The sequence below is a fragment of the Megalopta genalis genome, chromosome 10, assembly GCF_051020955.1.
Source record: "Megalopta genalis isolate 19385.01 chromosome 10, iyMegGena1_principal, whole genome shotgun sequence".
NCBI lineage: Eukaryota > Metazoa > Arthropoda > Insecta > Hymenoptera > Halictidae > Megalopta > Megalopta genalis.
This window is the reverse complement of record NC_135022.1, coordinates 17,057,357-17,077,709: the sequence shown is the minus strand read 5'-3', so window position 1 is coordinate 17,077,709 and position 20,353 is coordinate 17,057,357. Positions and strand designations below refer to the sequence as shown.

The window sequence follows — 20,353 nt, the reverse complement described above, 5'->3', positions numbered from 1 at the left end:
CCGATCGATAGCCTTCCGATGATACCTTCCGTGAAACGGGTCTGAACGGGAAACGCCTCACCCCGTAAACTGTCAACCCTCTACCCCTCGTTCTGCCGACGATTTTTATCTAATTCTGTAGTTTTTCGCCGGTTTTGTAGTGCTCGCGCGGACCACCTCTCTCTGACCGGCGCTTTTTTTCCACCCTCGATAGTGACACAAGTTTTTATCTCGCACTACGGCTCGTTTCAATCGACCCGGCGATCAAAGGATCCAGCGGATCTTTCCGAACGTACCAATGCTCAGTCTGTCGCGAATGGACAGGATGCTTTTCTCGTAGAATTGAACAACGTTCAGTCGATGATTTTACTTAATACCGCAATATTAGCTAAACTTTTTTGTGTACATCACCGTCGATAAATATGCGGACACTTACCACTTTTAATGAACGAGTGATGTATGATATGAATTACTGCTATAAAACGATGCATGTCGGCAAATTTTATTTCGGATATGAATTCAGTAAAATTTAGTAGTATTAAATCGAGTGATTTAATTATTTAAGTCCTTTAAATAATTAATAGTTTCAGCGGCAGATTAAGGCTGCAATACTTCTATTTTAATTTTTAGCACGAACAATTTTCGGTTCGACAAACAAATTCTTCTTCTTATCCTGGTTCTTCCAAAGCAACTCGCAAAAATTGTCTCGTACAATCAATATAATCAAAATTGCTTTTAGATTATACTTTACTCCAATTGTATATAGTCAACTGTGACGTGACTACTTGGAGAAAACGCGAGAGATATTAAAATAAAAGAAGGGTGGTTAGAGCTCCAAATGGCGACATTGGAAGTTGATAGGTTAATGTCTTCGTCGGGTTCGGAACGCGATAAGGATGGCCTCGGTAACGTCGTCACGGCGATACGTTCGATACGAGCGCCTCATATCCGACGCAATTTCGTTCGATTCCATTACCTGTCCGCGACCCTCCCTAATTTCGATCACGTCTCTGTGCACGGTGTCCGTCGCGAAGACGTTTCACTACCAGGAAATACGAATCGAGCCGCAGCCATAATGATTTCCTCGTTTCGACTACACGCGACCGCCTTATCGCACCCTCGGGAACATTTGCGATACCTTATTCTCCAGTGTTCGTTAAACGATAATCGCGGACGCCGAAACTCGCTAATTGAACCTTAGGGCCAACACGTTTAACTTGCTTCTCAATTACTTTAATAGTGTATATCACATAAGTGTCGACCTAGTTAACGTAATATCGATCAGTGATCTCGCTTGAAATTCATTTCTGGTGACAGTGGAATGACGAATGCGACAAACGTATTGATTTTAGATACATTCTAGCCGAATAACAATCCATAGAACGAGAAAATAGTGATTATAAGGGAGTTACATGTAAATGTGAATCTTTTTAAATGTAAACATATTTATGTATTTATTTAACCGACGTATTTATTTATTAATTAGTTAAATAAATGCATAAATATTGTCAATAAATTATATTCTCAAATTTTTGGGCCTCAATAGTTTTTCAATGACAGTTGTTTGAAAACTGTATGACATGTGCTTCGCATAGGAAGTGTAATAGCGGAGGGTTAATTCGATACCAAAAAAAATTTGTTTACTACAATGAAATTGTAGGAAATTTTATTCTAGTCTTTTATTTCTACAGCGTCCGTTAGAACTAGTAAAATCCGTATTATTCCAGTCATTTCCGCCTGGTTTTATCTGTACAGCAAATTCAATAATCTCTCTCGTGCGAGATATATTCCAAAAAAATCATTTGTCGCATCTTGAATCAGTGTTCGCTCCGAACGTTTCGAAACGGACGTACGCGCGGGCAGATAATTCCGCTCGTCGCGTCCACGGTTGATATTCCCGTTTGCCCCGAGAGGAACGTTTATCGGCGCAGTAAACCTCTAATTCCCGTTTCCATCGGTTTGCCCTAAAAAATACCGGGCTCGCACCCATAAAGATCCGCGAGCCAGTAATGACCGAGGCGACCGGCGCTCTCGATCTCTTTCGCATCGTTTTACGGATCCGTTGAGCGTCGAGCCGCGGCCATCGAGCCGCGCGGTCTCGATTTACGAGCGTCGAGCCGGCCGAGGGAAATTTACGGGGCGTCGCGTCCGAAGAAAGTGAAGAAATCAAAGCACGCGACGTGTCCTTACAGTCTTTCATTTCTATTTCGCTACGCGAGAGCGTCGTCTTATTGCATCCGCGCGATTCTGAAAGTGTCGCGCGTCTGCTCTGAACAATTTCGGAGCCTTTTCAACGCGACACCTCGCTCACACAATCGTGCACACGCTCGTGTCGTTAAGGATCCGCACTGACGAATTTTCTGAACCGGAAGCTCTTGTACAATAACGTGGAGGGTTGCCGTATCGGCAAACTGGAGCTAAACTCTTGCCCAATGAAAGAGGATGTTCGTGATTTTTCAGTCGAAGATTTTTGGAGCTGAGCTTTTGTAGCTCCTGTTATCTTTTTTTTATTTATTTTACTGATTCCTCATGGTAAAGATTGTATCAAGTAACTACTACTTAGATAGGTAATGATTGTGCTACAAGAGGACTTAATGGCTTGTTGAAGTCTGTAAAATACAAGAGAACATAAGCTCTCTCCATAAGGTTTCTTCTTTTCAGTAAAAGAAATTTTTTTCTAGCTTGCTATATTCTTTATGAAACAATATTCACAGATGGGAATTTTCATGAAGATCTGTCTGTTAACTCTGCAAACGAGGATCTTCTGAAACCGCCAAAAATGTCTTCATGTTCTCGAGGGGTTAATAATGTTAGAAATTGTAGATAATTGTAAGAAATTATGATTCTAAAAATTCTCCAACTTCTGAGCTCGAAAAATCAATTTAACGTGCTGCAATGATTATATTAATAATAATAACAATAATAATAACTTTATCGATCGACAGGATAATCTTTCATTTCAGTGAGGGTATAATAACGTAGCAGTCACACTCGAGGACGGGAAAAATGCAATAACATAAAACAGAAAAAGACAAATATTTTGATTACACATTATGTGAGCAGGGATAAAGACAAACGGCGTATAGCTGCAGAAAGCTTGAAGAAAGTAAAGAAATTACAAAAGAAGTTTAATTGATTACAACATCGGTTTGAGATACTAAATAAACGGGTTAGGCTATTGAAAAATCCATAATGCTTTCTATGTGATTCAGGCAAAAAAAAGAAAATATTATAGAGAGTAATAGTAGGTAGTATAGCAGCATTAAGAGTAATATTATGTTACCGTCAACGGTGTGCCACAACTTGAATTAATGAGATCCACAGCATCCGCAAGTTACAAGGTCTCGTGTTCGTAAGTTTCCATGGTCTTTCCTATAGATTTTCCCGTGGATGTCGCGTTTATTACACGGCTCGTTGCCGAGGAATCCTCCGTCGATTTACATCGCGCCACATTGCCGAACAATCGCGCGACGTTCCAGCGATTATGGAATTGACAAATTGCGCCCTAATTACCTGCGGATAGAGCGTGGTTCGGAGGCCCGGCTCGAAAACCAGCGGAAAATAGTTTCCTCGTAATTTTCGGCGATCGGTAGAGCGTATCGGTTCCGGTGTCGCGTCGGCGCGAAAGCGAGACGATCCGATCCTCGTCTCGAGTCTGGACCGCTCTCGGATGGCGAATTAATGAACGGAATTGACGTCAGCGTGGCACGAGCGTCAACGCGTTCCTCGATATTCCGGTAAAAATAAGCGACGTTATTTCGGCCGACGATTGGTGGGCAGGTCGCGGCCGGAAGAGCGATCCGGGTTGCCGGTGGAAGGGACAAAAGACTGCAGAGCCAACCTGGAATCGAGTTTCAGTTCGATTCGAGCCTTGCTCTCCTCCTCCTGCGTGAATTTTCGGGCTGAATACGCCAGCCTGCGAGGCAGGCAACTCGTTTCCCAAAAGTTCGATGGCTATCCGGATACCATTTATCCCAGAAATGTTAATAATCCGTTTAATTAGGTATGCTCGTGTTAGATATTTTCGAGAAAGTTTGCGGCGATTCTTGTTTGCGAGATACGCACTAAAGTGTTTTTAGTCTGATATTGTTCTAGACGAAGTTGGGAAATAGCTTAATGCAGTAGTAGTTCAGTCATTTATACGTTGTTTTGATCGTTTTCAATATTTTTGGGGCATTATTTTTCGCCTCTTGTTTTGCAGGTTTACACTGGATCGTTTGTAATTTGATACTGTTCATGAAGAATTTGAGAAGAGTAATTTATGTAGTGATAGCTCTTTCAGTCGTAGATTATTTTTCTTGTATTCATCGTTCTAGAAAAATAATTTGTCGCCTCTTCTTTTTTATATTGGCACCGAATCGTTTGCAGTTTTATGTTGTCCTTGACGAAGATGAAAAATGATATAGTTTACATAGTGCAATATTTTAGAGAAATTATTCATTGCCTCACGTCTTCAAGATTAGCATAGAATTGTTCTTATTCTGAAGTATATGTATATTATTTAAAGAACTGAGGAATAAATATAATTCATTTGATGGTAGCGATTTAATTCGTCATTGAAATAATGCAGAAGAAATGATTGAAAATACAGTAGCATTTCTAGAGAACGATAGAAGATACGAAGTAGACGAATAAGAAATAATATATAAAATAAAAGTAAATGGTTTGCAGAAGCCATTAGTTCACAAAACATTGAAAAGAGATGTTGCATGTCACTTTCATAAATTGCGTTGTCTGCGAAAAATTAAGGAAAAGGTGAACTTGTTTTTAACAAAGGTAAAATCAGAAATAAAATATGTGCTCGCGCGAAGATGCATTGAAAGAGATATTTTCTTCAGTAAACAGGGCTGATATTCGAGGAAAATAGTCCCTAAAAATACGCGTGCAACATATAGTCCGATCACTACTGACCCGTTCTACTTACTGCAATGACTAGACTGCAGATGTGCATTGAAAGCCGCAAATTCCGAGAGCAATCCAGAAAAAGTAATCTCGATGGAACGATTTCGAAATGAAATCGACGAAACAGCAGCGAAGTCGTTTATTTTTGATTTGCATGTTAATAAATGCAAGGGGCGGCGCATATGAAATTCCTTCATCAATTTCCTAATTACCGGCGCGTAACAAAATCGATCGTTCACGCTCGCATCAATTTCTGTCTCTTACAACGAGTTACATTCGACAGAAATGAATTCGACGTGCCCGGTGTACATTACAATCGTGTTACAAACAAGCTTTCTCCCTTAATTGGACGTCACCTTCGTTCCAATTTAAATCACAAGGGCTAATGATTCCGCTAAGCATCACGCGTGTTCGCCAGCTAGAAATCGATTTTCCGGTGAACCGAGCCACGGCCGTCGAAAAATGTTACCCTGCGCCTTCAATTTATTTTCGTACAAGGTATCGCTGCCTTGCTGCCTCCCCCATTACCATACTAGGGATCCTCATGCATTTATAGCGTGCACCGCCGCATAAATTCGATCAAAATACAAATTTTAATCGAGCGGACAAGTTCCGCGCTTTTTCCCCGCTAAACACTCGACTATCAGATGGACAAATTAATTCACGGACCAACACGCAATCTCACGTTGCTAGGTCCCATGAAAACAGACGAAGAACAGTTATCGGAAATAAAAGTTGTAACTATTGATACACAAATGTACAAAGTCCACTGAATGGTACTACGATTATAAAGAATTGCAACAATTACAGTCAAATTGCTATTCTGAATACGTCGTTTGCCCACGGACCCTTTCTTAAGGAACGTTCCAAAATCGCCCGCCCTCGCAGTACTATCATTGTCCTAATTCTAAAGTATTTGTCCCTTGAAAATGCTGCCGAAAGAAGTTCTTACGAAAACGTTTCCCTTTATTGAAAATTCCGTAGAAGCAGCTACTTTCCTTCAAATAAAACACATGGGTTTAAGCAGGATATTTCTGAGAAACAGAGGGTGACTATTTTGTTCACGATTTGTTTCGGCTTGCTGCGTTACGAAGCAGTGTAGCGGGATAGGATAGTGTTCAGGATCTGGGAATTCGGTACGAGTGGAAAAGAAGACTGGTGATAGGGGCGGAGGAGAGGGAAAAGGGAGAGAGAGAGAGAAAGAGAGAGGGACTAGTCGAGAGAGGGGACACGAAGGGAGAGAGAGGGAATGCCGGGGGTGGACGAAAGGGATGGTCGAGGAGAGGGGACTCGGTCGGAGGGCAAAAGGGGTGGGAGGATGCAAGGTGCAATCAATAGCGAGATTGCCCTCGCTCGGTAGCTACTCAACGCCAATAGAGGAACGTTATAGAGACGAGCGTGTAGAGCTGTCACGATTGCAGATCCGCCAGTTCGGGCCGGACCGGGCCGGGCCGATTTCTGGCTTTAACACCGCCGACCAGACCGACCGAATCCATACGCCCGTTACAACCCTCTTTGCGACGAGACGAAACGAAATTCCATGGTCCGGCTGCACGCTGCTTCTCTTTAGCTTTCTGGTTTGGTGTCTCCGAGTCTATTAGAATTTCTGTAATTTTGAGGAAACTAATCGTACGGCAGTCTATCTGCACTAATTTTAAAGGCTACAGTCTCTATTTTAATACCCCTAAATTGAATTTTTACGAATGTCTTCGGTTAAGTATTAGGTGAAGGACGAATCATAACTACCAAGGTTCAGACATCTGTTCGAAAATTCGGGTTGGGTTCCTTTGCATCTACGAATTACTGTAACTTTGACAAAAATAATCATATGGTAATCTTGCTACGCTGATTCTAGAGAGTAAGGTTTTTATTTTTTTATCTTTTTTACTTTAACACCCACAAATTAAATTTGTACGTAGGTCTTTCGATATGAAAAGACAGAGATTTAGGTAGTTTGTTCTAACAAGTATTGCAAATTCGAATAATTCTGGGTCTGACCAATATTTTTCGGAGTTCATTCGAAAGTGGTTTTGAAGAATGAAGTTTCCCCTTTAGGACAACCATAAATAGACTGCTGTACAATCTTTTTTCTGTTACGTTACAGCTATTCGAAGACTAACTATTGTTAATTTCGGTGAAATGTAGCGATCATTTTGTAGCTTGAGAAATTAATCACAAACAATGCTTTGAACCTACGAATTTTGAACTTACGAATGAGGCCTGAAGGTCTTCCGGCGTCGGAGACTAGCCTGTAGCACCACGTTGGTGTCGCATTTACGGCTTAACGACAAATGCCGGCGGCAGCTTCGAAGTTGCAAACCTCGAAGCGTTCACAAAATTTCAGTTTCTGATCTTAGGAGTATGGGTATCCGAAAAATTATCGCAGGAAATTCAAAACAGCACAGAGGAGGGAAATAATAGATGATGCCACGTAGAATATATAGAAAAATGTCCAAGTCGTCTACAAGCCATAACGCTTTCCCGAGCAATTTCTTTATCCAGAAACGATATCTGGCTGCCACTCGGTCAGTTTTTCGCGTGTATTTCACGCGCGACCGTCTCCGCGTACTCGCCAGTCGTAATCCGCGTTTAGAACTCGACACGTTCCAGTGGATTTTCTTGTGCTCGGCCGCTTGCTTCCGCTTTTATCGAGCCATCTTTGCCAGCCGAGCTCTCCCGAGCTCGCAGGCCCGAAAGTGAAATTACGGTTTATCGGATATAGACCAATACGCTCTGCTTCCCGAGATCGGCGGGGGTTAAACGAATCGATCATTCTTACGACGCCCTTTGCCCCTTTCCTCGTTCCCCGAATCGTACCTTCTCCTTCCAAAGCGGTCTAACAAGGAACGCGTATTCCTTTTCACCGAGCTGGAGTGAAATTTCAGGGCTGGAAACCATCCTACGAGAATTGCTGCAACCTCCGGCTATCTCTGGAAATTGAGGACCACAGGTTTTTGAAAAATCAGCCTCGACCATCAAACTGCAGATTTTTTAGTAGCAGAAACATTTGCCTTATTAGAAACATTTTGAATTGTATAAAACAGAAGTTCCAGAAAGGTGGAATTGGCCTCTTGTTAATTTCAGTGAGTGGAAAATAATTTATACACGAGTGTCTCGGAGTCGGAATTGAAAGTGTATTTCAATTCCGACTCCGAGACACGATTCTTCGTGCCTTGCGGATCGCTTTTATAGTTGCCGATATCTCGTGAGAGAGAAAGAGAGAGAGAGAGAGAGAGAGAGAGAGAGAGAGAGAGAGGACGAAATTACCTGGAAGGCATTACTAAAGCATAGTAATGCTGGAATAAAAACGATGACTTAACTTTTTTATTTCTAATTTTTTGCCACGATTGGAAGGCAATTTGGAGGCCACATGCTACGATTCGAAAGCAATTCGGAGGCCACATGCCACGATTCGACGGTCACGTACCTAGTACCTTGTAGCTCCACGGTTTTGTTTACCTGACTCGCGCCCAAACAGACCATTTTGTATTGTCTTCCGGGAATTCGAGCCGCGGCGCGTGCCGCATCATACGCTTGCCTGACTCCGACGAACCTTCGTATAGGCATAGCGAGATAATCGATGAATCACTAGCAATAGCACCGTGATACTTATGGCACAGCAAAATTGTGACACTCGTGGATAAATTACTATATTCTGAAATTCTTTCAATGGCTTCACAGCTTTGTGTTTCACTTGTAGATTCTTGTAGTATTCGCCCATCTTTTATGTTTGATAGAACTATAAAGTTTTTTTATATTTATATACTCGTCTATGATTATGTCAGAATTTGATATTCCTTTAAAATTGTATTCACGTATTTGTTTCGCAGAGTATAAGAGTCGTAATTCAATAACTCATGCTATGTAAATATGCAAACAAAGATTACCAGAATATCGACTGTTTCGATGTATCGTTAACCATATTTGAAGATCAAACGTTACGAACAATTTATTAATTCGTTGTCTTTTCTCTCGACGATCAAATCCTGTAAACTAAACTGTGGCTATCTCCGATCTCACACGATGTAATTATACATTTCTGTATGCTCAAATGTGGGTAATACAATATACTAAATTATATATTAAATGAATAACAATAAACATTAAACGTTAAAATCACTTTCCGGCGATAAAATGAAACGAATAGCACAATGACAAAAGAACCAACAGAAAGATCAACAAATCTTGTAACTGTACAATTGCAAATGGCGCAAACCATAATCAATTGCACAGTCGCAAGATAAGATTCGCCGTTCAAGTGATAAAGTACAAAATCAGGAACGATTTGTAGCGTGGTAATTAAGGTATAACACGAAAATACGTAAAAGCCACGTGGCGACTTTTCGTGCAACTATTTTGGAGAACGATATGGGGGTCAGCAAGACAAGGGCGTCAGGTGAAACGAGGCATGGCGACCGTGAACGTGCCTCGCGCGTTCAGTATCGTGATCGGAAGGTTTCGGAGGGGGTGCAACAAGCCAGGATTTCGATCGTGAAGCTAATTCGAGGGTTGCAGGGTTACAGGGTAAAAATTCAGCGCGGCGGACGGACCGAGGGTCGGCGAAGTGGGGTTGAAAGAGAATCGAACGTGGAACACGGTGGGACTAAAACCGTCTCCTCGGACTGGAAGAGAGAGTATCCAGGCTTAATCGGATTAGACGGTGCCGGCGGGGAAGGAGAGTATTTCTGGCGTGTAGCCCGAAGTGGCCGGAGTCTGCGACGCGGAAAATCTCCTCGGCGTAAAGTAGAATGTTAAAAATAAAGGCGCGTCGAATAGGCGAGAAAGTAGACGTTCGAAGGAGGAGCCGACGATCTTTTCTCGGGGGTGGTTTTCGATCCCCGGACCTGGATATAGGTCAGGACGGTTGTTTTCTTCAGAATTTTGCCGCGCCCACCCCCTTGGCCACCACCCGTCCCCGTTTCTGTTGCACTCCAGTCGAATTATAAGAAGCCAACCTGAAACGTTCGACGTCTGTCTATTTTAGCCGCGAATAGCAGCTGCCTCCCAGGCCTCCTGGGAGCTAACCCGGTCCTCAGAGTATCCTTACAGCCCTCGGGATCCTGGCTAATCAATTTATGTTTCTCTTGCCTCGCGGTTTCTATCTTTACCACCTGCCGCTTATTTTCGTTCCTGGTCCTCGACGTCTTTCACCTTTTCTTGGGAGACTACAATGGGAATTGCTATTATTACTGTTGCCAATAATACTGTTAGATCGCTCTTATCTATCAAGCCTAGATTAAACTTAATTTACAGTTCATGTAATGTTCGCTATCAACACTGCAGGTATCTATTTTCTACCAGACTCACTGCTAAATCAAGCGCAGAGCAAGATTCGTAGCTAGTTAATGCTAAAAGAATTTTCAGTATCTAGTATGACGAGTGATAGATTTTGTATGGTGGTCCAAATTAGGCTACCATCCCCTAATATTATTTACCGGATACTATGAACGCATAAAGTCTGCAGTCGTCTGCAGAAAGTCTGCACCCGATGCTCTTCTTTTATCGTAATTTAACCCCTTGACATATAAATAAAACGGAATATGATGCGTCCGAAAAATACTATTTAATTTGGCTCAACCGAACAGTTATGTGCAAGCTGAGAAAAAGAAAATGCTTCTTTCTGATTTACTGATTTGTGGATGCAACGTTGTTATCGAATACTGTCGAGAAGGTGGGAGGGTGGGGCATCTTGAACATTGTAAACAAACCGTCGCACAAGTGAAGCAACTGAGTAATCTAATAATATACTCCATGGCGACCGCCGAAAACAGCTCTTGACGAGTTAGACTCGTCAAGGTTTACAGTGACACATGAAATGAACGACGACCCCAACTTGTTATTGTATGCCAAGGGATTAATAAAGGCATCAATAATAGTAACAAAAATTTCGTTTTACGTTAAGAGTATGAGATACAAAACGAAAAATAAATGCAGAATATGAGCAGAGAATTTTGGCGATCTTCTGTTAGAATCACTACGAGCTGATCGCCGCAATCCTCATCCACTTCGTCCAAAATCCAAAGTATAATCTCCAAAAATAATCTAAAATAATAGGAGACATCAAAAGCAAACGCAAAGAAAGTGCCAAAGCAAGTTTTCCTTTCCCATACACGATGAAAGATCTTTATTATCGAAAGACAATGGAACGACGGATTAAAAATCGATTTGGAGTAATTACGCGTCAAGCGGTTAACAAAGCGCGACGTGTCATCGACGAAGCTCTTTTTTATCCGGAGCATTTAGTTGACATGCTCGGGGATCGTTGCCGCGACGAATCACGACAAAAGACGAACGGCTCGGCGGTTTTGGAGAAGGGGACGGACGAAGGTTGGGCGCGGCGAGGGTGAACGTCGAGAGAACGTAATGAGAGAAAGGCGGAAAAGAGGGCTGAGTCATGGGAACGGGTGAAAATTCGAGGCTCGCTGCGGCGGACTGCCGGCCTGGCCTGTGTTTCGCTTAAGTTCCACAAAATCTTGACACGGAAAGGAGCTGTGCAGCACGATTCTCGAGCACTCGTAACGGTGAAGTGGAGGGTAGAATAATAGGTACTCGGGGGCCGACCACCAAGTGGCAGCTAAGCCTGATTTTACACGCGAACTCGACCGACGGTTTTTCGATGCGACGAGCCAACCTAACACGGTTAAATGTCGCAAACACGTACCTGACTGATGGACCTGCGCCCTGGTCCTCCCAAAGACATCGGCGCTACAATCGTCCCTGAGAAACCAGCAAACCATACCACAGAAAACAAAAAAATATATACGAGCTACAGTAATGTCTCCCTTACTGACGCTCGGATTGTCCACAAAAATGGACAATTTCGGAAGAGGAGATACGATTATCCGAGCCTTGCAGCTCGTTTTTGTAATTGTTGACAATTTATAACTATAAAAACGAGCCAAAAGGCTCGAATAATCGTATCCCCTCTTCCCAAATTGTCCATTTCTGTGGACAATCTGAGCGTGAATTAGGGAGACTTTACTGTATAATGTCGATGAAGCAACTGTAAAATCTATAAACATCGGCGAAACACTTACGATTTATGGAACGAGTGTAAATAGCGAATGCTAGTTGACGCAAAAAAGAAAAATTAAACAACAAAGCAGAAAAGTATACGGAACGAAATGTCCATGTAACGCTTTCGATTCATAGAATGCGTATAAATTGAAAATGCTAGTTAACGCAGGTAATGAAACGACAAAGTAGAACAGTGCGTAAACCGTACGTCGACTAAACAGCTAGGATTCGTAAAATCGATCATTCGAACTCGATCGAATGAAAAATGCATAATCAGGTCGAAAGATGACGAGATCGATAGGACCAGGTGCGTATAGTGGGATCGTTGTTCCTGAATTGGCAAACCGAATGGAATCGTAGGTAATCTCGTCCCGATACGCAGGGAAGTTGGATACCGCGGCGAAACGCGTGAAATATGGAGTACGCGACTCGACGCGAATGAATTCCGCGACGCGGCATTACAATTTCAAATGTACGGAAACCGCGGTTAAACGCGAGCACGCCGAGCGAGACTGACGAATATCCGCGGCACGGGGAGAAAGAAACGGCTTCGACGGAAACGGAACGGTTCGCATTATCTCCGAGGGAAGCTTAAGCGGCCTGATAAACGGCAGGAATTTAATCGTTGCCGGATCGGGTCGTCGGCGATCCTCTTCCGTCCAATTTCGCCGGCGACAGTGTTGATTTTTCACCTAACGCAATTCCGAAATCACGATTTTCGTATTATCGCCGGGAAACGCTGCCCCGTCGATTGTGAACATCTTATTCGTTTATCTTCCGAATTAGGTCTGGAGGGAACAGTTGTATTGATCTTAATTTGCGCGGCACTCGGCTCTCTGTCGTTATTAGACTACGGATTTTCATGAATTTATGACTACAACTAATGGGTCGAATACGAATCTGCGGAGGCGTTCGAAGAACTTAACGGTACTGTTCTATTATTTTCAACTTATTACTGTTATCGAAAGAGATAGGCCAGTTCTAACTAATCTACGTTTCTGCAATTAACTTGGACAATTTTTATTTCGTGTAAAAATCTGCGATCCAATCATTACAAACACAGCGCAGCATTGTGACGACATTAGAGGAATTTAAGGATATTGTTCTATGACTTTCGATTCATTACAATAATTGAACGAGGAAAGACATTTTGATCTAACTCACGTTTCTTACAATTAACTTGGGCAATTTTGATTTCGCATAAATATTTGCAATCTAATCATCATAAACACGGCACAACATTGCGAACATGTAAGAGTTTTCTGGTTCATTTCATTATCGAAAATTGATCAGTTTTCATTTCTTAGATACTATGAAATGCATGATTTTATTCCGTTTCTGTTGTGAGGTGTATTTCCTTGAAATGCGACATCATAAATGAGACATAATTGGTTGATTAAAACTGTAAAGCGAAGGTGGTTGCAGCATTGTTCTAGGACCTTTTATGCAATTATTTTCGAGCAATATCTGTGGGTTCGCAAAATGGTGTCTCATTGTATCGGACTTTTTAACCCTTTGCACTCGAGTGGCGTCTCCGAGGCGCTATTGCAAATTGTTACCTCACGTCTCAACATAATTTTATTAATCAAATTTGTTGTACATTTGAGGAGCTGTTGAAAAGGTAACTGTTGCACGGGCCACAATATTCAATTTCATATGCATAAAATGCACTGGGTCATATAAAATGGAAAAACCGTGGGTCGGAAAAATTGCTTTAAATTTTGCGTTGATACGGCTTCGAGTGCAAAAGGTTAATATCTTTCGTTTACCGCCTCCAGTATATGGTAGTAGAATACTTACTAACAGCACAAGGTATCCAAATGAAGAAACACTTTCGCGGTCTTAAATAATCCGAGGAAAGGAGCGACGCAACGACCAGTTTAAACTGCATCGCAAACGTAATCTTCGAGGATCTTAAACGAAACAACGGATTGGTGCGACGACACATGGAAGTTATAATGGAAACAAACGATGTTGACGCAAGTTCTGGAACAGTTTGCGGCGCGAAGGGTCGAGTAACAAAATACTTAATTAGCTTGATAGCGGCGCGTGGCATTTACGCGTGCGCTCGGTTTCGAAAGGGAAACTAGGAGAGGCGGCAGCGCGTTAACTCTCCTCGAGCCTCTCTCTCCCCCCCTCTCTCTCTCTCTCTCTCTCTCTCTCTCTTACTCATTCACTTACTCACTTACTCACTCTCTCTTTCGTCCTGTTTTGCACGTAGCATCCAACCCTCGAGAAGAAAAGAGTGTCTGTTCGCACAGGGTAAGGTCGTCGGTTTCCGTGTCGATCGATCGAGACATCGTTAACGAAACGATCACGGACGGAAACGCGCCTCGCCGTGAAAAGAATTCCCCGCGTTTCCATAGAAACGCTTTCGAACGGGTACCGGCTGGCGCTGTACCACCGGCGAACTTTACACCGACACGGGGACGAACCTTTTCTTCGGGTCTTCGCGTCGTTAAGCACCTGCGTTGTGTCGCGGAACAGTCGTGTCGTGTCTCGTCTCGTCTCGTACCGTCGCGCCTCGTCGTTAGAAAGCGTCTATCCCCAAAGGCTGAGCGGATAGTTCCGTGGAATCGTGCCAATCGTGAATCAAGGCTCCGGAAACGAAGGAAAAAAGGCATCTCTCGATCTCTTTTTCCCTTCCCTCTCTCTCTCATATCTCTCTCTCTCTCTCTCTCTCTTTCTCTTTCCCTCGGGTTCTTTTTCTCTGCGTGTTACCGAGTTCGATAACACCGCCACCGAGATTCACGTTTCGTTGCGAACGATTTGTGGGACAAGCTCTAACAGACGAGAAAAGTGTCACGTCGATAACGAGGGATTGGCTCGCATGAAATCAATCATAACATCGATGTATTTTCAGAGAATTTTTCGTAAGGTCTCTACCTTACGTATGGTATTTTTGATTTATTGGCGACGTTTTGGTAACGGTCGCATAGATTTCGTTTCTTCGATTGGCTGACGGATTTAGTCTGAAGATGCGTGGGGTTCTTCGAGATTATTTGGATGATAAGATAAGAATCTAGGGACTAGAAAATGGACTAGGGAGGATTTGGGGAAGGTGGAACATGTGGAGAAGAGTTTAGAGATGAGTGTAAGGGTGAAGGAGGAAAGGAGAGAGGAAGGGAAATGATCTAGGATAGAACAGAAGAGAGAATGGATCTAGAAAGAAATCTATGGAAGGATCGAAGAAGAGAAAGGATCTAGAAAAGGGTCTAGAGAAGGATCGGAGAAGAGAATGGATCTAGAGAAGTGCCTACAAGAGGATCGAGGAAGAGAAAGGGTTTACATAAGAAGGATGGTGGGCGAAGGATCTGGAGAGAGTCGATAAGGTAGTCAACTTCGAACCTCGAAAGTTCATCAAGACCTCCCTTTAATACCGGTCTTTATCATCGAGTGCATTACTCTTCTCTTCGCGAAACTCGTTCGATCTCCAATTGTTTTAGCCGATGTAATACCATTAGAACTCCCGAGATGGATCATTAGCGAGGGGTACTCCGAGTCACTGACCAGATTGCTCCCAGAAATAGAAACCATTACTATAGGAACCTGCAGGAAAAACGAAAAACATCTGACACCCACATGTCTCGGCTACGGATACCCTGATGAATTCTCTATCAGACCAAAAACGAACTTTTTTCTTCGATTATGCATGTAACTTTCATATCCATGAAACATCTTGAGAATTGATCTCTTCAAGTTCGCATCTCGAGTCCGCCACAATCGCTGTTATCCTTTCTGAGGCCATAAGAGAGAATTAGCAAAAAGAATTGAAGGCTAGGGTGAAATTTACGAAAAAATTATTTATTGAATTATCCACAGTTTGAGGATATTATTGCCCTTGTATTATCCCGATTGTAGGAGATGGGTCTATGAGAACTTTTTTAATGAACTTCTTCACTGAAGCATATATTCTAATGGTATAATAATTATATGAACAACATCTTATCGCTGCTATCAAATACTATACAGTTGCCCACAAAAGTGTTCGTACACCTTCTAAAACGTAATAACATTTTTAAAACTCAACTAAATGACCTGAATTTCTTTTTTAAATGATAGAGGCACAAGTCTACTAGACGATGACTAAAATGCCTTTTTTTAATTTTGCTACGGGAGGTATTTTGTAAAACTTTCGTTATAGGTTCAGATAAAAAAAGTTAAGAAACGAGAGTCTTTTATCCTTTTTTGTCATTTGAAGTAATAGCAAAATTTAAAAATAACATTTTGGTCATCGTCTGGTGGACTAGTCCTACCATCTAAAAAAATTCAAGTTAGTTAGCCTAGTCTTAAAAAAGTTATCGCCTTTTAAAATGTGTACGAACTCTTTTATGGGAAACTGTGCATCAGTAGAGTCTTGGGTTCGGTAGAACCAGCGTTAAACAAAAACGACATGACTTACAGGTGTCCCTAACAGTTCGCGTTTTATTTACAAATTCCTGGTACTTCTCTTACATAACGTAAATCACGGAGAAGATTGCCGCGGATGCGAAACTAGACTAGCGTGGCCAGTCATGTCGTCGAATCCGTACTTTCGTGTTGAATCGTAGGAGCCTAACCGAAGGATGCTTGAGCGTCTACGATATTGATCCGTATTCCATCCACATGGAACGGGTCCTCCTCCGCCGTTCCTCTTCGATCCCCTTTCCCGTCTCTTTTCCGCCCGTTTCTCCGGAGTTTCGCGTTCGTCTTTCGGCTCCGAGATTTCGCCTCTCTCTCTTTCTCTCTCTCTCCCTCTCTCTCTCTCTCATTCTGTCCCTTTCTCGCTGCGTGTCTCCCCGTTCTCTCCACTCTCTATCTCTTTTCCAACCCTCTGTGTCGGTTCGTACACAGCTTTGAAGAGTCTCCTCGAAGCGAACGAGAAGTCATCGTCCCGCGAATTCTTCTCTGTTCTCCGAGGAGAGGACTCCTTGTCCAAAGAAACGATTCTTCCGTCAGAGGCGGGGACGGATCGGCCGAACGGAGAGAAGAAAGGAGATCGAACGGGATCGATCGGCGCGAATTGAAATCGGAACACGTCGTTCCTCGCGGACCAGTAGTTGGATACTTCTCGGACCTCGGGAAATTGGTCACCGTGCAGTTTCAGCTGTACGGGCATCCAAAACAGCGGAGAACCCTATCAAAACGTCCCACTAATCGAAAAGCTCTTTACCAGTGGTGGAGTGAACGTTCGGCGCGTTAATTTGGCGCGATTTTGTCCGGATTCGTTAATCATTAACGGGATTATACGACGTCGGAATGAATTATCTTGAAATTTTGAGACACTGATATTGTTGTCGACGATTCTGTTTAATCGCATCGATTCCTTGTCGGATAATTCCGATTGCACCTTGTCGAATACCTTCCGGCTTCGAACTTTATCGTAATAACTTTTTGTTGCTTTTTAATCTAAAAGCGATCGCCGATGAACACCGCGGCCGATGATTGTCACTCGAGGCAGATTGAAGCGACGCCCGCATTTAGTGCCACGAGGATGATTAAAATGCGCGTTTCATCCGCTAAAAAGCTTCACACATATCGCCGTATAATTAACGCATTCCCATTGCGACCGAGCGCTCGAAAAAAATATTCGTCGCATATTTCTTCACGTCTGATTCGAAATCCTCGTTTCGCTCTTAAAGTTACGGGGTCCAAATCGATGATCCCTGAACCCTAAACGACAGGGTCATTTTCACCCCTTGATAGCAGACGATCGCAGCGAGACTGGGACCTCGGAGAATGTTATAGAATATCCTGTTTCGGGGACCTCGTTCCCCTTTGATTAATAAACAGTCACGGCGAACGGGGATTCCGTTTGTTTTAATGAAAAAAAAGAAAGGAAGAGGAGTGGTTTTCGATGAAGCTAATGCCGGCCAGATACCGCCTGACGGCGCTACGAATCCTCTTCTAATAAGCATCTACGGTTATAACGATGCCCGTCGTGTTTGTTTCGCATGGCGGCTTTATCGAGCAATCCGGGGAGCTCTTATCCGATGATTTGTCTTGTGCCAGGGTCGCGACTGCTTCCTACGAGTCGTCGATAAAAATCGTACGAGCGTAAGAGGGCTGCAATTTCGACGGGGAAGATAAACGGGTCAGATAATATGGCGTGTATGCGGAAACGAGGGTGGATATCGAAATAAGGATGAAGCATCCACGTTATCTCGACACCTACGCCACGTTTCCCCAGGTGAGCGAGTTCTGTTTAACAAACGAACGCGTCTGTCCCTCGTCTCCGCTTCCCTTTGAACACCTCTCGCGATCGTCCGAGATCTTTCACGCTTTCACTGCCGTATTACGGGTTATGTTTCCTCGTATGTGGATGATGCGATCTTTCCGTCGAACGTGATCAATTTTTATTACCATTTATTCTTCTTCGTCGAATACCATCCTTAGGTCAGCAAAGAGTGTCAACGGTTCGTCGAAAATTAAGAGTGTACTGACTGACTGAATTTATCTTGAATCATCTTTCTTAATATCACAATTTTTTGAAATAAGTTTTCGAAAGATTACTTGCCGCTTCTGGTGGCAATTTCTTGCTCAGAAAATACAATAATATTCAGTGAACCAAGATCTGTAAGAATTTAGAATGTGTGCTACAGGATTACGATAAAAACTGCTGCAATGAATCTCGTATATTTCTGTTTTTAAAGTTCGAATGAGTTACTCTAAAATGAAAGTTATTAATCGAGATACATCAAAAGTTCGATCGAAACATCGAATCTACGTATACAAATGTAGAATTAAGAATGAAGAGAGAGGCTATAGCTCTACAATCTCTAAAACGATTAAGCCGCTTCATAGAACTTAATTCAAATGCGCCAAAAGTTGAATTAAAACGTCGAATGTGTAAGGATTGAGAATCAATAACGATGAATAATGAAACAACAGTTCTATGATCTCCGAAATAGCGAAGTTGCTTTTAAATTACAAAATCCGATACACCAAAAACTGGACCAAATGATCGAATTCGTACAAACGAATATCGTGAAGTGATTACGGAGTTATTAACCCAGAATGCCCGAAAAAACTGTTTGCCGCTCAGCAAGAAAAAGGGAGCGTCGTTTATCGCGGAGTCGCAGGCCAAATGGAACGTATTAATTAAATTTTCGTGCGGCCAGCGGCGTTAATGTAACCGGGAGAACCGCGGCAAACTCGCGGAACAAAGGTTCGTTCTCGGGGACGTGAGAGATTCGCGAGTAAACAATATCGCCGCGTCCCATGCGACGTGCCGCGGAATACATACTGCTTCGCGATCGATACAGCGAAATAAAGTAGAAAGAGGAAAAACTTTTAATACGATATAGGAGCCGCGTTCTCTGTCAGCCTCGCTTCCTTCCTGCCTAGCTTCGTCCTCTATTCGGTATCCGTGAATTCCTATCCGCGACGTCGCTCGTCTATCGTTGTCTCCTGTCCTCCGATAAAATCTTTCTCGAAACGAGAATGGAAAACCGGAGGCCCTCGACGAATTTCGCCAGTCGATCTACGATCGAGAACGAGGGACTTGTAAATCTGAAAACTGGCTGTGTTGACACGGGTAGAATTCATCTGTCAATTTGTTTCGACGCTATTGTAACCTCTGAGTCGCGTTTAGTTGCGCTTTGTTCTTTATTGATAAAGGAGAAGAAGATGGTAGAGTTTTATCGTTTTTAACCTTGGCTGCGCACTTTTTAACATTTCTAGATTTCACTGTGTACAGTATTTGTACTTTCCAGCATTTCTTTTGGCTGTGCACAGTATTTGTACCTTTCAGCATTTTTAATTTCGACTGCATACAGTATTTGTACTTTTCAGTATTTCTAAATTTGACTGCATACAATATTTTGTACTTTTTAGCATTTCTTTTGGCTGTGAACAGTATTTGTACCCTTCAGCATTTTTAATTTCGACTGCATACAGTATTTGTACTTTTCAGTATTTCTAAATTTGACTGCATACAATATTTTGTACTTTTTAGCATTTCTTTTGGCTGTGAACAGTATTTGTACCCTTCAGCATTTTTAATTTTGACTGCATACAGTATTTGTAGTTTTCAGTATTTCTAAATTTGACTGTGTACAGTATTTGCACTTTTCAGCATTTCTTTTGGCTGTGAACAGTATTTGTACCCTTCAGCATTTTTAATTTTGACTACATACAGTATTTGTACTTTTCAGTATCTCCAAATTTGAGTGCGTCTTCTACACTTGAATTGCCATACTAAACATACGTATATATACGATTTATTTATCCAGCTAGACACTCGATGTTCGTTACGAAATAAATCAAGCTTTATCAGCATCTATGATGTAGATCATCTAAGAAGATTACAAAAGTAACTGCGTTAATCTGTAATAAATTATATCTTTCCTATTCGTATATTCATAGATAAGTTGTTCTAGCTTAGCATTATTTTTATAATCATTAATGAATAATAATTCTCTCGTGAGAAATAATATTGTTTAAATAAACGAATTCGAACGGATCCAAAACAATA

The 20,353-nt window shown here is 42.3% G+C and overlaps 1 protein-coding gene and 1 long non-coding RNA gene across 2 annotated transcripts in view; one reads left to right on the top strand and one right to left on the bottom strand.

Moving 5' to 3' along the window:
- The window catches only part of Mid1 (calcium-permeable channel component Mid1), a 93,704-nt gene that overhangs the window by 21,271 nt on the left and 52,080 nt on the right, over window positions 1-20,353 (top strand). The window lies entirely within an intron of this gene.
- Window positions 6,731-14,422, bottom strand: LOC117219967 (uncharacterized). The gene is made up of 2 exons (XR_004490141.2): window positions 13,699-14,422; window positions 6,731-7,811 (listed from the first exon to the last, which is right to left on the bottom strand). It is a non-coding gene; the product is annotated as an uncharacterized LOC117219967 (long non-coding RNA).